The sequence below is a fragment of the Anopheles stephensi genome, chromosome 2 (assembly GCF_013141755.1).
Source record: "Anopheles stephensi strain Indian chromosome 2, UCI_ANSTEP_V1.0, whole genome shotgun sequence".
Classification (NCBI taxonomy): Eukaryota; Metazoa; Arthropoda; class Insecta; order Diptera; family Culicidae; genus Anopheles; species Anopheles stephensi.
Window position 1 is genome coordinate 44,808,920 of NC_050202.1, and position 23,557 is coordinate 44,832,476.

The following is a 23,557-nucleotide window of genomic DNA, read 5'->3' on the forward strand; positions in this document are numbered from 1 at the left end:
AAGGTTTTTAACTTTAATTAATTAATTTACTAATTTTAACATTTTTTGTTTCTGTTTTCAATTTCTTACAGCATGATTATGGTGGCTCATACACCATAGGGCTTTATATATTCTGGGCATGAAACAAAACGCATAAAACAGTCATTATTCTAAAATATTCAATAACTAAAGTTCAAACAATCAAAAATCTGTTATAATGTTTTAGTAGCATTTAGGCGATATAGAAACTCCTAACTTATGCTCAACAGAATTTTCAAAATAAAGCATTTGGAAATGGATTTCAAAATAACGGACAGCAGCACATGTTACCTTATCAATCAAAATTCAGATTTCCACTGAATAACCTGAAAGCCTCTTTAAGAATGACCTCCACTGTACACCCCGCACCGCATGGGCCTGTACTACCGGCAGCCATGGGGTGAAAACTGTCAACCGTCTCCCCCCCCCCCATTCAATGTCACACAGTATCATGCAACAGCGGCGTTTAAACATTAATAGCAAACAGCATATCGTATGGTTTTAAGTGACGAACTGAGAAACGTGTTCCGGGTTTCCATCACCACTCGATTTCTTATTCACCAATCACACACACACACACAAGCACACTAAGAGGGCAAGGTTTTTGGAGCCCATCGAGTCGAACGAGTCCTTTCGAACACGTACCTAACATAACAACACAGAAAATGAATAAAAAAAAAATACAAAACACAACTGGAAAAGTCGTTCGAGATTGATTGCTCGCCATGGCAGGCCCTGGTGATTTGTAGAGGATTTTCGTACAGCTTACTGCTAAAGGCGTTTTAAAGCCGACCGGTTGTCGGTTGTCCCTCTTCGAAAAACAAAACGAGGAAGAAAAAAACCTTCTGTCCCGTTGCGTTGAGCATAACGATGGTATTAATTCCGGACAATAGCTGATCCGAACGATAAACAATACGATTAACGGTGGATATGTTTCTTTCTCTGCCCCCTTTTCTTTCTCGCTCCCATCCCTGCCCGAGATCTCCCGAGAGGTTTTTACGCGAGCGACCCTGATTTTCCCTTTCGCAAGGTCTCCGGACACGTCCGGGGTGTTTGCGCGCCGGGTACGCGGCACGAGCTGTAGCTGAGATTTAAAGTAAACACCGAAGGGCCCGTGCTAGCAGAAGAGGGACTTTTCCACCCAGCGCAGGAAGGCTGAGCATGGGTTCCATTGTTCTCGGCTTTGGAACCATTGAATGCAGGGGTCTCTCCGGGTTGGGACGCTGCTGATCGGATCGGGATTTTTCTCTGTGCTGGCGAATTGTTCCTTTCGAGCTGGGACCGGAGGAAAACGTGTGTCTGAATTTCCACTTAAGTATTCGGTGGCAAAGGTGTGCCTGTGTGCCTGTAGATTGAAAATCTATCATTAATTTCAACGCTCGGGTTCTTGTGCCTTACACGAAAACCTCGATTTCGAGAGTCAAAGAGAGACAGAGCGACTCTTTATCTTCCGACACCGACCATCCCCAGAATGTGCGAGTCCACCGGAATGGGACTCGTTAATTTTGCGTCTAATTTATCACAGACCCATCTTGGGCTTTTCGGTTCGATACTTCCTGCATGAATCATGCTTGCAGGGCATAGAAACAACCGTTTTCCGTGCTCTTTCCGGGTGTCTAAAAAGCCCTATCCCTACCCGTTACATGCCAAGTTCGAACGGACGGCTCCGAAAATTGCCCTCGAAGAATTCAGATACAATTCACGTCCATTTTTTTTCTCCATTCGGCCCATTCTACGTTGGAGTCCTAATTATAGTCCTGCCCGGGATCCATCCTTTTCTTCCACTCCGTTCTCGAAACAGGGGAGGTGCACCAGCCGCCAGCTCTCCCTGAAGGGCTTCTTCGTTTTTGCAAACGATTAATGGTCCGTTTTTGTGTTTGTGTGTGTGTGCATTGAATGCCGATCGAATCTACAGCACCAAGGGAAACACAGCTGATCGATGGGAATTGGTTTGAAATTTTCTATCGCACCATTAAATTCGTTTCGTGCGCTGTCGAGGTAATTGTCGGGCCAAAAACTGTTCCACTCTCGCCTGGGGAGGGAAGCGTTTCGCACACGGGCGAGGCGCGTATAATTCGATATGAAATGCATTATAGCCGCTTGCCGAAACGGTTGACGAGCATTGTTTAATTCCTTATCGAATCGTTGCAGACATATTGCATTCGGGGGGAGCGAAAAAGCAACGGAAAGCGAGAAACTGCATTCACCCGGAGGGAGGCCAGTCGACGATGTTGGACCAGGCCTGTTTAAGCTTACCAAGAGGGAGGTCGGCCCACAGCTGGGAGTCTTTCTTTGATGGTTTGCGATTCGCACAAAACCGATCCCAAGGGGCTATGTGTCTCTCTGTGCGTGATCACGTGCAGTGATTGGGTTGTGTGCACGAACAGACTTCTGATGAAGGCCGTTTGGTTTTGAGAAATTTGTAGTTTGTGTAATCGGGGGTTATGGTGTCCAAGGACCAGGAGAACAGATCGGGAGGGATTATACTTGCATTGCTGTGGGAAATGAGATTAGGAAGAAGTATTTATCATCTGATTCCCCCTATTACTGTGGAACCTCGAGAGATTTTATGTCTGGATTTTTCGTGACTCGATTTCAATCAAGTCTTAGCAATGGCGGATATATCCACAAGTTTGAGACATCTTCTGCGCCATCATCAAATCTACTGACCAGGGAGCAGGTACTTTGTGAATTCGGACCCCTTGCAGCCACTAAGTTTGCGTACTCTTAACTAGAAACAGAGTCTTGAAGATTGGTCCAGATGAGATTTGATAATAAAGGCTCTGCTGCATGACAGATCGGCGACGCTGCCACTGGGACGCCACACCGTCTCCAAAGAAAATAGAGTTTCAAAGACACAAAATTTGTGAGCTTTGTTTAACAAAATAGCCGAGAAGACGTTTACGATGTACCGAAACCGCTTGTGGACTGATTAGCCTCGAGGAACCAGTCAGGCAACAAAGTAATGAAAAATGATCGTTGAGAAAGAAGCCATAAAGTGGACTTTGCAGTTTGTGGCTTGCTGCGATGAAAAAAACAGCAAACCGGTGACTAGCATTTCGAAAATCCTGCCCCAGGGACAAAGTTCCGATAAACAATTCCCTTCATTCGGCTATCCATCCATCTATCGGAATGATGAATGATTTAATTTCATGCGACTGCTCCGGGTGTGATGTGATTTATGTTTCAGCATCGGGCATCGATTCCGCAACACACACACACCCTGCCCTCTTTGTACGTTGTCCACCTGAAAAGCAGTTTATCTTACAACTGCAGCACAAGCACCGCACCACATTTCCTGCGCCACGTGAAAGACGAAACCTGTGGAGCAACAACTGCACCGGTCCGGTCCACGGACGTGCCCTACGGTGTGCCGGCGACACCTTCGATCGATGTCCGTGCGGCGGCGTCATCCGGTGTCGCCGAGTTGGATGAACCGTTCCTTCCTTCTGGCAATGGCTCGCGTGACATAATTGAAGCGCAAGAAGAAAGCAATTCTTGAGAAAGCAGAGAAAAACTCAAACCCAACTGTGTAAACTGCGAGAGATACGGCCGATACGAGAGGGAAAAACAAAAGCCAAGGAAAAGCGGCAGCCTCGAGAAAATACAATGACGCTGGTTTCCTCCTCCTCCTCCTGACAATAAACGGTGCACGGAGACAAAGGAGCACCAACACAATAGATAGCTGCTGTGAGCGCAATGTGAGCCGACAAATGGTGAAGAAGGATAGATGGGTGGCGGTGGCAGAGGGTACGACGACGATCGTTCAAGATTATTGCACCGGGTAACACGATAACGGATCGGCCAGCAGGAAATATGGTAATGAGGTTGCTCTGCTTAACAAAACCGGCACATACATGTGTCGCATCACATGGGTTCGAGGGTGAAATCGTGCCGAGATGCACTATGTGGCTGTGTGTTTGTGTGTGTGTGGATGCGTCTGTATAGCTTTGCACGCTTATCCTGTTTCTATTGCGTTGGATAGGGTGGTTTCGTATTTCAACAATTGGCATTTGGGACTGTAATACACGGGGTGGTGTATTTCAATATCGCTTTTGCCGAAACAATTGAACCTTCCAAAAGTGCTTAATTACTAGGAACGAGGACATGGGCATGCAATTAGTTGGTACGTACAGTAAATGAATGGGAGGGCATTCTTTTTGCAACGGAGATACACAGTTACGTTTCGCCATGCTTGATATCGGAAAACAAAAGACATTGCCATTCTGCAGTAAAATTTCTTTTACGTTTTGTTACAACAAATCAATAGAAGAGTTCCAAGAGACCGATAAGACTTCAAGGGATAGAAAGGAACGAGTTTCAACTTATGCTCCCTACATGAACTATAAATTACACAACTTTTCAACTTAATTCAGCTTAATATAGCACCAGATCAGTTTAAAAATTCTAATAGCGAATTCCTAAACGATTTAAAAATCAATATTTTTGCATTTTGTACTGCATCTTAAAATTTCGTTGAATGTTTAGTTTTATATGAAAAATAAAGCGTCCAAGATTTGAAAGAGGAACCCTGCAAAATGGTAATTACGAATCAAAATCGTCCGTCTTCGGTGGAACAGTCATGTAGTGAGAATGGTACCGAACGACCAAGCCCATTCAGTCTTTTTAGGCCGTCTACATAAATAGAGGAGTTTTGGTAGGTCTTAATTGAGATTGAATGATGGCTCATACATGATATATAAGGGAGGGATATAATTTTATAAAATTTCATATTATTTTTATATTACCAGTGACATCCCTTGTAGTTGTTCCTAATATGAAAGCGTGTTGAACATGGACTGGTTCTGTCCCAGGTACCAATAAATTATACTGGTACAGTTTAAGCAAGAAAATGATAGTTGATATTGTACGTTGAACGTCTTTCAGCAAACATGGTAATCTATATCCTGAAATAATTCTCAGCATCTGTGAGTCATCTGATTTTACCCGTTGCTGAATAATCAGTCATGGTTACGGGGAGGCAATCTAGATGGGAGAACTTCAAGGTCTAGTGCACTGATATCCATTGCATCCTATCCCCGTAACCTATTACTTAAATAGGTTATGAAGTAGTTCTGTAATATACACGTAAGAAATAGCCGCCAAGAAATAGTATAAAACATGCAATAAGCAAGGGATATATATATATATATATATATATCCCCCGTGTCCCGTGTGCGAAACGCTTCCCTCCCCAGGCGAGAGTGGAACAGTTTTTGGCCCGACAATTACCTCGACAGCGCACGAAACGAATTTAATGGTGCGATAGAAAATTTCAAACCAATTCCCATCGATCAGCTGTGTTTCCCTTGGTGCTGTAGATTCGATCGGCATTCAATGCACACACACACAAACACAAAAACGGACCATTAATCGTTTGCAAAAACGAAGAAGCCCTTCAGGGAGAGCTGGCGGCTGGTGCACCTCCCCTGTTTCGAGAACGGAGTGGAAGAAAAGGATGGATCCCGGGCAGGACTATAATTAGGACTCCAACGTAGAATGGGCCGAATGGAGGCAGGATGGAGGAAAGGGAGGCAATCTAGATGGGAGAACTTCAAGGTCTAGTGCACTGATATCCATTGCATCCTATCCCCGTAACCTATTACTTAAATAGGTTATGAAGTAGTTCTGTAATATACACGTAAGAAATAGCCGCCAAGAAATAGTATAAAACATGCAATAAGCAAGGGATATATATATATATATATATATATATATATATATATATATATATATATATATATATATATATATATATATATATATATATATATATATATATATATATATATATAGATTCCAGCGGGCTTTGTGACTAGTCTTCTGTTGCCAAATAACTTTATGCAAGACACACCGAAAAGCGATGTGTTAGTATTTAAAGAGAACCAAGTTTATCTTATACCAAGTAACGAAGGAATTGAACTTTTAATGCTTTTGAACTTTACCCGAGGTTGTGAAATTTGTCAAAGATTGTCGAATACGGAGGACATTATGTACATCTCATGTAACATTCACGCCATCTGGGTGTTCTTTTCCAACTTGAAACAAACCTTTCGTCCCACATTGCATAAAGTCACTATTTCTTCATCTTAAAGCTATTGTCCTCTGTTGCAAGCTATGAAACTGCTCGCAACACACAATGTCACTCAAACTAGCAGTACCATTCTGATTATGGCTTCCGTTACGATGAAGTGCAATCGCATCTACCCGGTTCGGAGTGTCGCACTGGTGAGCTCTTCAGCGCTGCCCTACAACTCCTTTGTGTCTGCTTTAACTCTTCCTTCCTGTGCAGCTGGTGCAAGAAACCGGCACCCCAACTACACCCGTCAACAGCAATAGAGAAGAAGCGGTTCTTCTCGCTGCGCGTTATGCAACTAACCCTCGGTCACGGAACCCTCGCTTGGTTCCCGGGAGGGATCGTGTGCCGCCGGGAGCAACCTGCACACGAATGGTTTCTTTTCTGTCACCTTCAGGCAGTCTCAAGGCACCAGGTTGCCACGGGTTTTGGTTCAATTTGTTACCTTTTACCCTGCCCAACAGCTTCCGGTCGCGCTGGTTACATCTTCCATTCCGAACCAGTGAGGGACGCGAGTCCAGAGTCCAGCAAAGCAAGAGGGGGAAAAATAAATAGGAAAAGTTCATGAAAAATCGAATCTCGGTCTCGGATCGGGTGCTGTGTTTGGATGGTGGTGGTGGTTGCTGTTTCCCCCAGACCACCGCGCGTTCTGGCACCGCGTGACGAAGGCACGTTAATGAGATTTGTGAAAACTGTAAACACAATCTGTGAAATCGTGTTGTTTACCCTCGGACCGATAATCCACGGAAACGGGCGTAGTGCGAAGGGAAGACGAGACACCCGATGTTGTTATGGGAATTATCCGGTTTGTTGACCACGGCCAACCATACCGTGCTGGATGGACGGTTGCTAGGTCCTTCGGCTGTGTGCAGCCGACAGCGAGCATACGGGCATGACATCGGTTCGTCCTCTCCAGCGTCGATGAACTTTGACGTACGTTGCTGATGCTTTTTTTGCCTTTGGTTTTCCTGATGCCAACGATGATGGCCGTTTGGGAGCCGAGAGTATCGGCCCGATGGCACATTCAAGACGCTTCCAATCGGTTTGGCTTTGTTTGTTTCGGTGGGATGCGTTTTCTTGCGAAAATACGGGTGAAGTAGCGTGTGACTAATTGCGATCGTGCTGATGATGATGATGATGTCTGCTCCCAATCGAGCAAACGACGGAGAGAAGACGCCATTTACTACCACTTAACTTAACCCCTGCTCCGTCAAAATGGAGCTGCTTCACGAACCGTCATGGCGGGCGGGTTTTTGCTTCTTGAGCTTCTGCCCGACGCGCTCCCCACGATCCGATGCAGTCGAGCTCGAGAACTGTGTGACTTTTCGATTCGAAATTGGCCACTTGAATGGGTACTTTACTGCTATCGTTCTGCTGCACGGTTGGTGACTTCATTCGCACTTGAGTTTGTTCATTAGATCATTTGTTAGACAAAAAAAAACTCGGTGTCTCTCGTAGTTGACGTGTGTAGGCTGCCGATGAAGGCGATGATCTGGCAATGATTGGTGCTGTTCTGGTTCTAGTTTTTTTTTTGTTCTGGACGCACCAAACAATAAGCTAGTTCCATTAATCTACATTCCAGATGAAGTTTGAAAAGGAATGCAGACCGTAAAAACCATCCGGAGCTCAAGCTTTCCTTCCTTGAGAGTACTCGTGAAGGCATCCCGAGTTCCAGCACGCGTGCGGTAGTTATGTTTTAATATTTCACTTTCAATCAACCGAGAGCTAAATACCACCCTAGTTGCGAAATCGAGAACGCTAAGCCTCGAGTCAAATTTTCCAATTACAGGGCCCGATAATGCCGATTGCCAGCGCGGCTGGTCAAACAAACCCCAAACCCCACCATCAGGGTTTGCGTTTGGTGCGCGCCCTGGTTGATTTATGCGTTTTGCCACGGACGGATTAAACGTTTCAATTTATCAATAATCCTTGGAACGGAATGAAATTCCGCTCGCTCGCTCGCGATTTTGCTCGGTCGGGCCTCGATTTGGTCAAAGCTCACGGAATCCAATTATTTGGCGGCCCGGGTGGTTTAATTCTTTTTTGGTTGGTTGGCTGGTGCTGTTTTCAGGGCCACGCAAAGAGAGCCGACAGCCGACGCACTTGATTGACGACGTCGGCGATGACGAACCCGTCAAATTCACAAGGCAAAGGTCACACGAGCCCGCTGGTATCTTTTACGGGTCGGCCGTACTCGGACTGTGCGGTCGCAGTACAAATTGTGATGTGTTGTAAAATACACTTAAACCAATTAAAATCCGCTTTAAGGTAGGTGGATCGCATCATGCGAGAATCCCACGTGTCCGGGCCGGAATTTGGTGACTACCGTAATGACTGAGCCACGCACTGAGCTTTTGCTGCTACGAAACGGAAGGCCATTGGAGGAGCTCAAGACCGGATAATCAGCAAAACATGGCAAACACACATAGCAATGTGTCGGATGTAATGGCGGGAAGGTCAATACATTGATGCGGAACTGCTGCTTCACGAGGTTCCGTTTTGGCTGATAATGCGAGCGCACTCGCAGCCGCAACTGTATGAAGATTTTCGTGGAAACGGCCTAACGCAAACAGAGCCATCAACGGCAAACCGACGGCTGGTGGCGTACGCAACATGGGCCAACCGGTAGCCTTCTGTAGCAACACCGATGGACATTCCTGTTTCAGTGTTTTCCATCAACACTCCGAAACCGTTTGGCGATTAACGATAGTGATACGAGCGCGCGCCTGAAACGGTGGTCGATCCGGCATATGGAGTTGTGGGAATGGGAGATTGTCTTTCATCGACCAGACCTGAGGACCCCGGGGGGACTCCATACTAAGGTTCCGGGCATTACCATAGTGGGCGAGCGATGTGTGATCACGATACGATGATGGCGGTGATGATGATGATGCTTGGTACAACATGCCCATAGCAAGACGCCACCCGGCCCGTAGTTGTCCACTTGCTGAATGCTTTAGTAGCCAGCTTCTTCAACAAGTTCTGCTGCTTGTTGACCATCGGGATTGCTAGCGGTGGTTGCATGTGTGTGTGTGTGTGTGTGTCTAATTAAACGAGCTACAGCCACGAAGACATAGAAGTGTCTTGGGATGGCGTTCCCTTCCACTTGATGGACTACTAAACGAACTTGGACGAAAATGGTTCCGTCACACGTTCCGGTCGAGTTAGGGAAGGTTGTTATGATGGCCATTCTAGCGTGTTTCGATCGATGCTATTATGCTGATGATTATTGAACATTTATATCCATCCGTGGGCTCTGTCCTCCAAGAAACTCTAGCTGCTTTATGAAAACTTATACATTCACGGACCAGTTTTCCGTAGCCTCGGGATTTACGGGGTGGGCAACACATTTCTTTGACAACAAAGACCCACATAGATGTCACAGCACCGTGAATGAATCAACCAACCGAACTGGGTTGTACCGGGAACAATACGTGGAAACAATTTCCACACAACAGTGAACCTAGAGGTGGACCCGGGTTTTCGGGAAGTGCCGAGCGATGGCATAAATTATACCACCTATCGTTACGAAAAATGATCCCGTAATCTGAATGCCTTCAGGGTGGTTTGGTCTGAGGAGGTTTTTTGTCTGACATCCTGAATTCTGTCACTGCCAGCGCTCTGGGGCCACGGGGCGGAAGTCGTCCCGGTTTTGTTTCGCTCTTACACTGCCGTTATCATGGAGCGTTGTTCCTGTGGGCTGGTATCACAATCAACGTATTGTCTGTGAGTGCTTTCCCTTCGTTTGCGTTTGCTTGTTCACTTTTGCCGGCCCAAAAGTAACTGGCCCGAGGCTCAGCTGTGAGCAATCGATCCTTTCTGCAATTGGAGAGACAGAGACAAAGAGAGAAAGAGCGAGAGAGTAAGTGAACGAAAACACAGGACGGGCAAGTATATATTTGGAAGCTTTTTTTACGAGCCCAGCAAATTGATGGCCTTGTTTTGATTTACTGTACATGAGCACACACACCCCATTTTTGCGACGTGCGCTGGATGTCCTTACCATTTCGCTAACTTTTTTTTCTCTATTCCTGTTCGTGTTGAACATACATATTTCCTTTGCTATCCTTTGCCTGGTACATATCTGGAGCAAATGGCGTTACTCATGGGTTTGTCACACGTTTTTGAGCCATTAGTCATTTTTGACGGTAGGAATTTTGGGTGAATTTTCGCAAATAGATTACATAAATCGGGTTTACCTTTAGCGACTTTATCATTTCGGTAGGGGAGAACAAGAGGTCGTAATTAGTAAGATAAGAAAATGAGCAATTGGTCACCTGCGCCAAGCTAGACCCTATCAAAGGTTAGTCCGTTAAGAGCGAGAGTCCGCAAACTAAATTATGGCAGCAGATTTTTCAACTACCTATTCCATATCGAAACGATTACAAATCACAAAACCAAAACAAAACAGGAATCGGATGTTTGTCTGGATTCCATTCCGATGGTCTATGACACGCTGGGGAACATCAACTTGTGCACGAACCGATTCGGCTTGCCAGGCCAACTGCATAGAGAGAGAGTAAGAGAGGTTGGGTTGCAAGATTTACGATTAGACCTTCACTAACGAATCTGGCCGTGCCGTAAGAACCTGAAAGATGTTTACGATAGTATTTCCACTTCTCCCGGGGTACAACTGTGCGCAAATGCTTTCCGATTTCAACCATCCATCTATCCATCTATCGCTCGTTCATCGTACGTTTGCTGCGAGTAGGTTTGTTTTGAAAACGCATTAACTCCGCATCGTCGTGCGTGATCTCACATCCTTGGGTCCCGCCGATGTCGATCCTTATTTCTGTCTGTTCTTCTCGTCACAAAACCTGTCCCAGACACCCGGATGAAACGGCCACAAGGAATTAAGGACCTGTGTGTGTATGTGTATGCGAGCGAGCGAGAGTTTGTCATTTGTGTGTCAGTGCACAGCAGCAGCAGCAGCAGGGACACGGCCACAGACGCTAGATGATCATATTTCAACCCCGGTTGTTCTTTTTTCACCCAAACAACCGTCCTCCTAACGTCTCGGTGGGACGTGGCAGAACAATCTTTATGACCTACATCCATCCGGAGGGATTTTTGCTTTTATTATTACAGTTTTGTTTGACGATTTGACATATGGGCAGATAAAACGACGACACGCACCCGGGAGAGGGATTTGTAATGGAAAGCAGAACTGCAACAGAGCGGCCTACAGAGCCGGGATCGGGTTCGCTCGTTAGCAATGTATCTAAAGCTTCAAATGATGTGTGGATTAGTCTATTGCCCACTGGGATGTGCCAGGACAGCTTGGCACAGGCAGAACAATTCTGTTTAATTGTTGGTCGTTGGAAATGGGAGATGCATTAAGAATAGGTCAGAACACTCACGTTATCTAGATCAGTCTAGTTCGGTGAGAGTTTTTTAATGGTACCTGGTGAAAATGTATTCGGTGTAAGTTGTAGAAGTTGCATTTTTTATGGGAAAATCTGTCTCAGTAAAGAATGTTTTATAGATTTGTCAGGATAATGCTTAAGCACAGAATTGACATTTTTAGTTCTGCATTTCAGAGACCTAAAAGCCAATCATTATCTTTAGAACATGATCTAATTTAAGAATCTTTGATGTCTGTCTGACCTGATAATTTATTTGCGTATATTGGAAAGCCGTTCCTAGCTATAACTATAACTTTCCCAGTTCCAGCAATCGGGTTCCTTGAAGTGCTTCTGAGCTGACTGTATGCATCGAACAGTTGCGTCCCTGGAAGTTACAAACCATTAGCAATCAATGGTACTCGGGAGACTTCTCAGAACGACACTAACGGGCTTGATAGACTGTTGGAAGCATTAGGGGTTATAGAAGGAGTTCTGGAAACTATTCGACCCGTACCAACGTTAATTTTATTTTATTTATTTATTGAGTATTACGGTCCGATGCCGTATTGTCAATACCAACGTTAATGTTAGCCATGTTTTAAAGTTTAAAGCAGTTAGATGAAAATTTTATCAAATCAGTTTGTCATCGATTCGAGACAGTTTATCGTTCCTAGGTGGATTCCTATTCCTATTCGATACCTACTCTACTAAAATTAATAGTCTTGAGAGACGAATAGAACTTGAGAGCATGATTCATCATTGCTTTGATGTTTCACTTAGGACTACACTTACTGTTGTGGTTGAAGACCCATCACCCCTGAAATTGAGCAGATTTCGGGTTTGTTTAAAGCATGAATGACAACCTGATTTGAACTCAACTTGAAGTTGGTGGCATGCGAGAGATGGAGAACAGCAAGATCTCCACCCATACATTTGGCGCAGATTTGGCAGATAGAAATGAACGTATATGTGTTAATAATTTTAGACAAAAATTGATACATGCTTAACTACGATCCATACTCTAGATGATGTTTAATCCTTGATTGAGAAATTAGGACCTTAGTCTTGCCATATAATTTTTTACGAGTTTCCAATTAAAAGCGTCTTTAAATGTGACTTTGACGAAATTGAATTAATAGTTCTGTTGGCTGACAAAGACGATTTCATATTATATAAAGAAACTTATACAAATCCCGGTAGCTCAAAAGTTTTCCAAATACTTTTTTTTCTTAAAACCTCGTTGTAGGCAAAAACATCATTGCAAAACTGAATTGAACAACCAGCCAAACGCAAACAGCCCAACATGAAGGACATCGTACATCGTACAAACCTTCAGCGCTGCAGTGTCGTACAACCACACCAAAAGAAAAAAAAAGACCCCAAATGGCAATAGCATCTTGAGAGCTGAAGCAATTTGATTGCCGCATAGTTGGCGTATTTCAATGTATTTGCATTCCTGCCAGATTGATTACAACCATTGAAACGGGGACCGGTCGGGGGTGGCCTCTGTGCCAACTTCATCGCCATCGTCGTCGTCGGTTCGCTGAACATAATCTTATTTTGGTCTTGCGGTGCTCGACTTCGATGCTGCCGCTGCTGCTGCTGGGGGCTTTGCTCTAGATAACGACAGCGCGTGTACACCATAAAAACCCCAACAGCAGTGCCGTACTCTGTTTATGTTGTTACAGTTGGCAATTGGATTTTTGGGTCTCGTTGCAGCTTGCAGCTTGTTTTCTGTGCTTTTATTTTTGTTGCTGCTTTTTTTTCAAACGGTGGAGACGACTTAGCGTCTAATAAGGATGGCACAATCGGATTGTTATTCGAAATGTGATTTTAAGGGCAGCAACTTGCAATTTTTTTTTGTTCTGCTAATTCACAGCAAAAGAAATGTTCACAGCAAAACATGTTAAGAGCTTTTATGGTTTATTTTCAAAACCCCCGAAATGGAGTACTGGAATACCTTTTGAAAGTATCAGATAAAAAGGCTGCCTTTGCTCTCTGGTGGGCTCATTTATCATTTTTCTGACAGAGATCGCCGTACACGCCGGGGTACCGAGCTATGGGCCAAATGTTTCAGTCTGTTTTTTTGGTTTTCTTTGGAAACAGGATAAGGGTCGGTCGTCACAGACGAGAATCACAGGGAGGAAAAAAAAAGAGGAAAATCCTTGAACGTGACAAGAAAAGACATTGGCAGACAAAATGAAAAAGCATTTAATGCACACGCCACACAAGCAAATGGTATCATTACTACGCCAGCAAAACCGGCAACCGCAGTCCAGGGAATTGAGTTTCCATTGAGTCGGGTAGTGTGCATGTTTCTAGGTGGGTTCGGTGGTGGCTAGCCAGCCAGCGTCCCGAGATGCAACGTACAACAACCGCAAGTCCATGAAACGAGCGATATGCACGTATCGCCCCATCACACAGTGCTCAGGGTTCATGGTTTGTGGTGCGGTTTTTCCTGCGGTGACCTGTATGACATCCCCAAACGGAGTGAGAATACCGAAAAAAGGGGAAAATGGAAACAGAGGGAAACCGAGAGAGATAGAGAGAGAGAGAGAGAGAGAGAGTCCAACAGAAAAGCATAATCGGAGACACGAGATGTCCAACGCTACCACGAACGGCAGATGCATGGTCCATGCCGTCGGTGCAACGTTTGATTGCGAATGCATAAAAATAGTTTGCCGTTTTCGTTTTTAGGCAATTTGGTTCCACTTGCCTCGGGTATCCCATTTTCCTCCGGCCCTCTCCACGTAGACGTAGCTCGCCCGTTCCGCTAACAACGGACGGATTGCGGCAAACGATCCGAATCGCCATTTTCCGTCGCGTTGTCGTTGGCTGACTAAGGGGCCCCAAAACCAAGCGGATGGATGGGGAATGAACGGCCGGGAAAAAACCACAAAACTCAACCGTTGCGTTGCTTCCTTTGATGCTGCACTCGGCAGCTCGGCCACAGGAACCGCGCCGCACACTCTCGCCAGTACTGTCGCTTGAATACGCTTCCCAGCACCGGTGAAATGTCTTACTTTCGTGCAATCTCGCCAAACAACAGCCATCGATCGGGGTCGCCGTCGTGGTGAACGTCGTGAAAAACCGGGTTACGTATGCTGCTGCGAACGGGCCGGTCGTTTCATTTCCCTCGGCCTAATGTGCTTTGATCGATCAAATCCTTCCCGCAGGCGTAGATATAGACGGTTCGTGCGGTTCGTGCGGTTCTGCACTCTGGTCGGTGGCAGATCGATCCTAAAAAGCATCATCCCTCGTCAATAGCATAGCGCGTCGATTGAAATTTACTCACGTCGTCCGACACCGACACGAGTCCCCTTCTGCAAGCCACAGACACACACACCACGTGAACCCGGTGATGCCGCCTCGCTGCCTGTTGTGTACGGCGAGTTTTCAGCCCCAAATTCACGGCACGGACGAAATCGAAATGCTATTTAGAATATTTGATGAGTGACATAAAATTCCACTTCTTTGCGAACGCGGACACGGACGCGGAGAGGACATTATTTGGCCCGCGGGAATGTAAAAGCCATCAAGGGTTTTGGCATTTCGTTTCGGAACAGGGCGGTGCACGTATCGTCGCGGGGTGGTGCTTTCCCCCTTTTCCTAACCCATCCTCAGGCTGTGCTATTGTTGCTGTGACGTGAAATCAAAGTACGGCAAAAGATGGGTACCCACCATCCCAACGGGCGACCGGTACTGTCGAGAGATGGTTGATGAACCATTCGCATAAAAACGCAAGAAATGGTGCCCCTGCATGCCCGAGCACGTTTATTGGTGTCGTAAAGAAGGATCATGAGGCAGCGTTTCGCGACAAAACTCGCTCGACGGAATTGTAAATCATAGCAAAACTTGCCGGCGTTTCGGTTAAAAGATTCTGATGGTTTTTGGGTGTCTTGTGCGTTGGGATTGATACGATTTGGTGCATAAATTAGTGACGCAGTAGCGTAGAATATTAAAGCACACGTTCAGCTACCTAGACTCTTCCGACCCGTGTGTGGTAAACAGTTTGGAAGAAAGAATCGATATTTTGGATTCTACTGGCACTGATGAAGTATGTACTAGGAAAGGAATATTTGAAGGATATGTGAATTGACGTTTGGATCAACAAACTAACGCTCTCACGAGAGCACGAGCTATTTGATCTAAGATCAAATAGACAGAAACATCAAGCATGGTGATCAACACTTGGGTAGATCTGTATCGATCTGAGGAACTTCGATATATATTAGAAGTTTTTGCTATTGTCCACCTATTTTTTAGACAGCAAAGTCCATTAGCATTATCCTTCAAATCAATCGAATAAGGTCGATATGGTCTCCTGATCTGCAGATACTCTTGTACTTTTCCTGGTGCTGGAACGAAGACTTGCCTTGGTGAAAGAGGTCTCATGGTTGGTTCTTAGTAGAGAAGCCTCTAGGGTCAGTGAGACAACTTGAATGAGGGGTTCTCTTGGTAGCTTGATGAACTTGGTGGGGGATAACGAAATCAATTGTTCACACAAAACAGCCGGTACCTAACTCCATCCGACCGTTTCTCTGTGAGCAGGACTGATTCAAACAAACACTCAAACGAGCCAGAACTCGTGGACGGCAAAATATTCTTCGAGATTGTAGTTGCCAAGGAGGCAAAAGAATAAAAATCTTAAAGTTTTGCCAAAACTAAGCGAAATTCAGGAAAAAACACAACGAAAAAGCCATATTAGTAAAAATCCTGATGAATTTATAGAAAAAACTGTTAAAAGTTATTCTTAAATTGATATTTAATGAGCGAGCTCTTAATAGCTGATTTTGCCCCTTAGAAGCACTAAGCGGAATGGAGTTTGGGGCTTGTTTCTACGTTTGACGTCCTCAGTCCGCGTACCATTAAACCAGCCACTGGAAGTTCTTTTTATCAAATGCTTTAGCTAAAGAATTGACTATGTAAACTAGCAATGCATATTTGCTGCAGGCTTTCCTATTTGCAGAACAAGCGGATTACTTGTTCAAGGCAAGTATATACGGAAATTATCCGATTGCTTCAATGACTATATATCTTTATTCAATTTAATTAAAATCCTCTTTATCTTATCTTGAATGTCTACCACAGCATTTGAAATTGTAAATCAAAAACCGTTTGATGGAGAGTTAGCGAGACTCGGACTGACTCACTGAATTGCATTTCCATAAATAACTTCATATATTGCAGATTCTAGATCTCACCGTTACAGTTCAAACGCACTGGTAATAAAACCCATATTAACATAAGTTAAGACTACAAACCAGTATGGTAATAGCGCGTAGTAGTTAAAACTGAAAAAAACTCATTAAACTATGTATCTATTCCATTAGAATTGCCGCATCTAGCGTCCTAATCAGTGTCAGTGCCATATAAAGACAGACCTCTTCCTTCGTTAAATTCGCCAGCACCATCAACAACCAGCCAGCCTGCCAGCCAGCCAGTAATTGCAGGTCACGTTAGTTTAAGATGCTATCCGACACTCGAGCGAAAACACGGATGCAGGGGCCGGGCTGTGCTCGGGGCTCTAGCAAAAGTATCTCTAATCAACGGAGTCGTAAACGTGACGCGTGTGAATGGTCTTGGTTTAAGCCAAGACGTGTACAATTTATTTGCCACTCCTAGAATCTGTCTCCGGGACCAAACGGAGATCCAGGGAGTGCCGCACCAAAGAGGACACACTCGGAAACAGCATGCGGCACGTTTTCCAACCAAACGTGGGGCCAGTAGTGTTTATGCGGCGTGCTTTTTTTTTCCTCTGTGCGTCGGCTCAGTGCCTTGAGAAACTTGGTTGTTCCTTCATTGTCAATGCCCTTGGGTGGGTAGCGCCAGCAGACCGGGGTTTTTGGCCGGACAACCGCCAAGTAAAGATATTACTGATTACGTTCATTTGGACACTACATCACTACGGGAAGGACATCTAGCTGGCTTCCCATTTATTCTGACCCACCGCTCGCTCGTCTGTAAATCTTCGTTTCGCCTATCTTGCCCGGTACGATAATAAACCCTTCTAAAAGCAAGGCCCAAATGGGGCGAAGAAAAAAACAAAATGTGTTGGAAAAAAGCTTTCCGTTGTCGCGATAGGCGGCAGTTGTATAAATTATATAGTCTTATGCTGCTGTGCTAACACATGCCCACGCGTCCACATCCTCGCACAGGGAAGATTCTAGATTCCCGGTACGACAAACTCACTATCAGCAAACGGCCCAATATATGGTCGTTTTTATTTAATTTTCATTCGACTGTTTGAGTCACGATCGAGCCCGAGATCGAGAGGCGTATTTTAAGGGTAAGCTTTCCAGAAACGAACATTGCCCGTGCGATGGGATTGCGAGATACGAGAAAGGATGGCAATAAAAAACAACCCATCGTTTACAAAAAAAAAAAAAAAACAGATTTGAACATTTGTTTGCCGAAAACGATAGAAACTCTCGCACTTGACGAGGTCTGGTGTGGTTGGTTCTGGTCTGGATATCAGCTGTTATAGCAGCATATTGCTGCCTGCCGGGGCGTGTATTGTTTTAGGTGCGAGAGCGTTTGGGAAACACGATGGGTGTTGTTTGCCCCGGGTTGGTCTCGGGGTGTTGTTGATAACACGGGAAAAACCTCAGTCGACGAGATGGGTGTTTGCACCATCGCAAACACTAGCTTTGGTGACAACACAGAACACAATCAGAATTCGATTGTTTGTGTAGAAGGTTCGTGAAAGTGACGAAAGCGCAGAACACTGTGTGGTCTGTATTTATTTGTAGAAAGATGTTCGATAATTGGGAGTGTTCCATCTTGAACAAAAGACTTTTGAAGATATCAGTATTCTAATCTATTTAATGTTTAATTCACCAACTAATTGCAGACATTTATCCGTTTTTGAAGGGTCAGTATTGAAGAAGTAGCCTTGAGACAGCAGTCGACTTAAACGCTTCTACATTGCCAAGCTTCAGACACACTAAGTGCCTTGCATACCTCTTCACCCAGCGATCACTTTACGATCGCTAACTAGTGATGAAAGAAAAACGGTCCATCACTTACACGATCATATTTCCGTAGAAAGAAAAAAACCCGACAAACCTTAAGTGTGTGCTGTTGGTTAGTTTTTCCACGAACGCAGCCAATACGAGTGCTGGCCATCAAATTAACAGCTCGACCACTGCTGTGCTGTCGAGAGGCACTGGCTTTTTAAGCAGCCCGGGCTCGAGACGGGCTGATGAGTGCGCGGCAAAAGTAAGCAACGCTTACCCAAACCAGCGACTGGCCCAAATCAATCATCAAACAGTGCAGTGTATCTGTACATCTGTCTCGTCGAACGTGTGTTCGATGGTTGGTAGATGGTTTGCCGGAAGACGGAAAACCCTCTCTGGGTTTGTGTGCGTCTGCTACACACATTCCCATCACTTACCACCCTCCCGAGTGCGCTTGTGTGTCCTCTTCCGGTGGCGCGCCGACGATGATACCGACCGGCCATCGTTTATCAGCCATCGGACGTTTCGGTGATGATGTGCCTTCGACAGCTCATGTGGTACTAGAAAATTACGCACCCTACGCAAGACACGTTTTGCCACTCATGATGTTGCACACTGAAGCACGCTGCTGTACCACCACGTGGCCGTTCGTGTGCGCTTGAGTCCCCGGGAGCCTGGAGTACAGTAACCAGACAAGAGCCTACCATTGAAGTCTGCTTCAAACATTCCGAGTTCCGCACAGCAACCGGAACGGACTCGAAACGACCGTTTGGCATTGCACAGTTTTGCCTCAAATGCTGAGCACGCATTCTATGTAATTCTTTTTCCCCTTTTGGTGTGGTTTGTATTTTTTATTTGTTGGTCTGGACGCGTTTTTGCAGCTTTAACTGCGAGCGGCGTCATGGTTTTGATGTTCCCAATTTTATTTGTTTTCTCTACCCTCGCCTCTGGCCTGTATCGCCCGTTTCTTCCAAACTGCACCCCACAAGGACTCGATGTCGATTCGTTTTACGTCCTGTCAATTTCTACGTATAATTCCATCCAATAAATACACCCTCGTAACGACCTCATTTTATGTGGCCTTTTTTTGTTTGGCACACGATCGGCTAGCGGAAACTGACTGTTTCGTTTGGCAGGCGAGTCCTCCGCGTAGCTCCAAGATGGTTCCAAGTTCTGATGTCGTCCTTTCGGGAAATTTATTCACATTTGTCCGGGGCAAGACTAAACCTCACTAAACGACCGATGTTATGGAAGGAATGAACGTTTTTGTTGCTGTTGTTGCTTCTGTCGCATACCATAGTTTTATTCTTTACTATCGCTCCATGCTGTCGGTCGTCCCGTGCTCCGAATGCTCATAGCCACTTTGGTTGCGTTTGGAGGAACTCGGAGGAAATTATGAAATGCGGCCGGAGATAGGAAATTACTTTTGCTTTTATGTTTAATTTTTTATCCATCTCGGACCAGCTCCCTTTCTTGCATTCCCCGGTGTGCCAGTTCCGTGTGTCCATGTTTCAACATTGTTTGTCTACCCTTTTGTGATCGAGAGGTATGATGAGAGTCCGTCGGGGCCGCTTTTGAACGAAACGGGGTAGGTCGCTGCTTCGTTTGTGTACACTGGCAGACCCCCGTCCTCTTTCTCATCTGCTTCTTCATGCTAGCCCTGTTCGTAGTAAAGGCTTTCTCGTGCCGTGTTTATTTTATTGCTATCATCAGAGAGGCTCGGCTAGAGTACTCTTGCTATATGTACTCAGACCGCGGCGTTCCGGTATGTTGCTAGGTTCCGTCTGCCCATTCCAACCACGCCGTCTTGCATCTCTTCCCATTTCGCACGCTTCAAATGTTCCGATACTTCGTGTTTGCGCATTTCTTTGGCATGTTTTACATTTTACATATTAATTTTTAACTTTACTGCGGTTTACACTTCACGGCTCCGACATCGGATTGATTCGTGCCGGGCGCGGTGGAACTCAATTAAAAGTTATTTCTTTCTCGTGTCGTGTCGGTCATGCCGGGAAGGTCTCGGTGTTTTTTCGGCTCCATGAAATCAAACTCCCCGAAGGCTGATTAGATTACGGCGGTAAGCAAAAATAGGCACAAGGACACATTCACATACTGTTTCGGGAGGGGGCTTTTGTTTGAGCGACCGCCGCCGATACTGCTGCTGACACAGGGGCAGATGATGAAGAATGTTGGCAGAAAAGTTGGTTTGTTTTCGTTTGATTGACGACGCCCTTGAGCTTGTTTTGTTTTTGGGGACCCATATTTCCTGCACGGAAGCTTGACTTTAGCAAATGGTCCTTGTGTGTGATTGTTGTACATCTGTACATCAGGAGAATTCGCGAACTGTTACATATATTGAAAAGTTGTAAGTCCTACAGTAGTTCTAAAACAACCTTCATGTTCAGCTAATTTGTTGTAGTCGGGAAACCTTGTTAGCCATACAGAACAAAACACAAGAATGAATCAACTAGATCATTCAACCTAGGTTCAGCTAAACCATTCCATGCTCCCATTGAGCTAGTCGAGACGGGAAGTCAAAATTTATCTTCATTGCCATCAATCCTCCAACGAGAAGTCCAGATTGTTTCCTTTCGCCCTGTACCCTCCCTCGCTCTCTCTCTCTCTCTCTCTTTCCGCGCTCCCCCGTTGCAGTGCCCGGAACCAACGGTACAGCAGCATGCGTTAGTGCACGATAAATCTACATCAAATTAAAATGAATTCACTTCGTCGCGTTCCCACGGAACGGGTGGCGAGCACGATCAGCCGGGACTCAATACATTGCAATCGCAAAAACATGGCGCAACGTGCTCGCTCCACAGCACGCTCCGAGTCCGGCCTCGAGTTCCCAGCCGTAGTCCACACGAGCGCTACTTGAATTGAGACTAAATTATGGATGCCATAAGTTTCGCTTACCGTCGGCTACCAAAACGTTTTGCTAGCCATTCAATTCGACGCGTCGCTCGACGACGGCGACGGGAACGGAGGTGGCGGAGGCGATGCCGGAGAGCGAAAGGATGTGGAACGAAGTGGACAAGATAACCTTCCCGAGTGCACGGAACCAAAGATGAGGCTGATGTGCTTCTTCGTTCGCTACGCTTGTTGAAACTAATTTCGTTTGAACCTTGAATGGCAGTAAATTTTGCACAAGTCGCCCGCTCGTACCTCACCTTCGCCTCACCATCCCGGGGTCCTGCTTTGTCGTTCGGCTCCGAGTCTGCGATTCCAACGGCGGGTTTTCCCTTTCGCTGGCGCGAGACCGGGGCACAAAACGGTTTCGACCAATTTCCGTTCGTTTATGTGTGAGCAAATGGGGGCCTGGGACTCACACTATCCGTCGGCGGCATACTGTGTGTGCGGTGCCGGTGTAGTGCTTCCGTAATCTTCTCAGAGCTTATGCTGTGAGGACGTCGAGGACGCATGATGGAGCCGTTCGGTGCAATGCTCAATGGTGTAGTGGCAGCAGCAGCACGCAACATAACCTACATTTCGTCGTCTATCATCGTCGTTATTTTGCGTCACTCTGCGTTCGAGGAAAGCCAACTGCAATGGTTAGAGACACGGTTAGGCTTGCACCACTCGAGTGGAAGGAACGGAGCGACAGCAAAAAAAGAGCCAAACCCGCTTAAGAGTGGGTTCTATCTTTCGCCCGTACGAACCGCTCGTCTGTCAGACATGTGTCTAGCGCGGTTCACGGCGATCCGAAGGTTTGAGGTCTATCAACGCAATTTGTCTATCACCGAGACCTGCCGATGCGATGCGGGATGCACTGCCGATGACGTCGACGTTTCCGAGTGGTTCAAGTAGGTTTCATTTTTCGACGACCTTGTCTTCTGCCGCCAACCGCTTGTTTGTGTATGGCTGGCCGGCCAGGCCTGACCAACCATCCAGCAAGCTCCCAGTGTGATGTGAAATCACTTGATTGCTTCAACTGTTTTCCTTCACCGCCGAGAGATGGACGTTGATAATGATGGTAGACAGATTTGTAAGGTGTAATCATACGGAGAAGAATAAAAATAACATCCCCCGCCAGGCTTGTTGTTTATTCCATTCCATTGCATCACCTTCAACTGTATAAAAAATCCATCATTAATAACAATAAAAAAGCGAGACATCGTATCCCAAATTCGCACTCCACTCCAAAAGAACGACATCAGCTCGGCGCCAGTGGATTTGCTGAAGGTAATTATAATTCAAAAACTTTATCGATTGACCGTTCGGCCAGGTTCGGCCATCAATATTGAACCGGGTTAAGATCATTAAAACTTTATACTGGCGACGGTGCAATTTTCTTGCGCCATACTTGAGTGCTTAGTGTTGCCGTGGGAAGGGGTTAACGATGCGATGTGCTCTTTATTAACTTTAGAGCAGCTCATCAGGTATTCTAAAGTTCTGCCGAGCAGATAGTTTCCCGTGGCGTAACGACGTGAGTACAATAAATTATTGGCAAGCCATCACTATTAAAACAGCCACAGTTCCGGTGCAAAATTAACCATTAAGCTTAAAGTATCATTTCATAATAGCAAAATAAATAGAGCTCAAGCAAATTTTCCTTACTATTTGCTTGCGGTTGACCTGGTTCAAGGAAAGAATATGCAAAATCCTCCCCACCAGAGCATGCGACTGCGACAGTTGTCTTAAACAGTGTTTCGGTTCCAAAAAGTTCACGCTCCGAGAACTCGCCGCCGCCGCTCATTTCATTTATTCTGACGCTAAAGCATTTTAATCGCTAGTGACAGCTGAAACCTCGTAACTGGTGCAACGTCCGCTGCAGAAAATAAACGACCAAGTTCCGCAAAGTGACATTTAGCGTGCATGGGAAAGTTTGGCTAGAAGCTGAGCCCGATTCAACCCTCCGCTCCACTCCACTTCTCCAGAGACGGTCCTCGGCCGCTAGTATAACTAGCGACCTGCCCGGTTGACAGTAAAATACCGGAGATTATACCAGGAAGGAGGGGGTACCCACCTCCGGGCTAACCGCACCCCGCCGGCATGCCGGGCATCTTGGGGCGACGGCAGGACTACAGAAATGTTGCAACTGTTGAAACTAACCTTCTACTACTCTACCACCACTCAAGTCGTTGTGCGGTTCGCGGGGTGATATTTAAGCAGCAGTAGTTGCTTCGGTGCCTACGGTCCCTCCGGGGCTAAAGGCGGAGAGT

The 23,557-nt window shown here is 45.8% G+C and overlaps 1 long non-coding RNA gene across 2 annotated transcripts; it reads right to left on the reverse strand.

Moving 5' to 3' along the window:
• Positions 1 to 9,424: 9,424 nt before the first annotated feature.
• Positions 9,425 to 10,929, reverse strand: LOC118503180. 2 transcript variants are annotated; one of them, XR_004905160.1, is made up of 3 exons: positions 10,683 to 10,929; positions 10,098 to 10,598; positions 9,425 to 9,913 (listed from the first exon to the last, which is right to left on the reverse strand). It is a non-coding gene; the product is annotated as an uncharacterized LOC118503180 (long non-coding RNA). The 2 variants fall into 2 exon arrangements; XR_004905159.1 differs by having other exon boundaries at positions 10,098 to 10,929.
• Between the last annotated feature and the right edge of the window lie 12,628 nt (positions 10,930 to 23,557).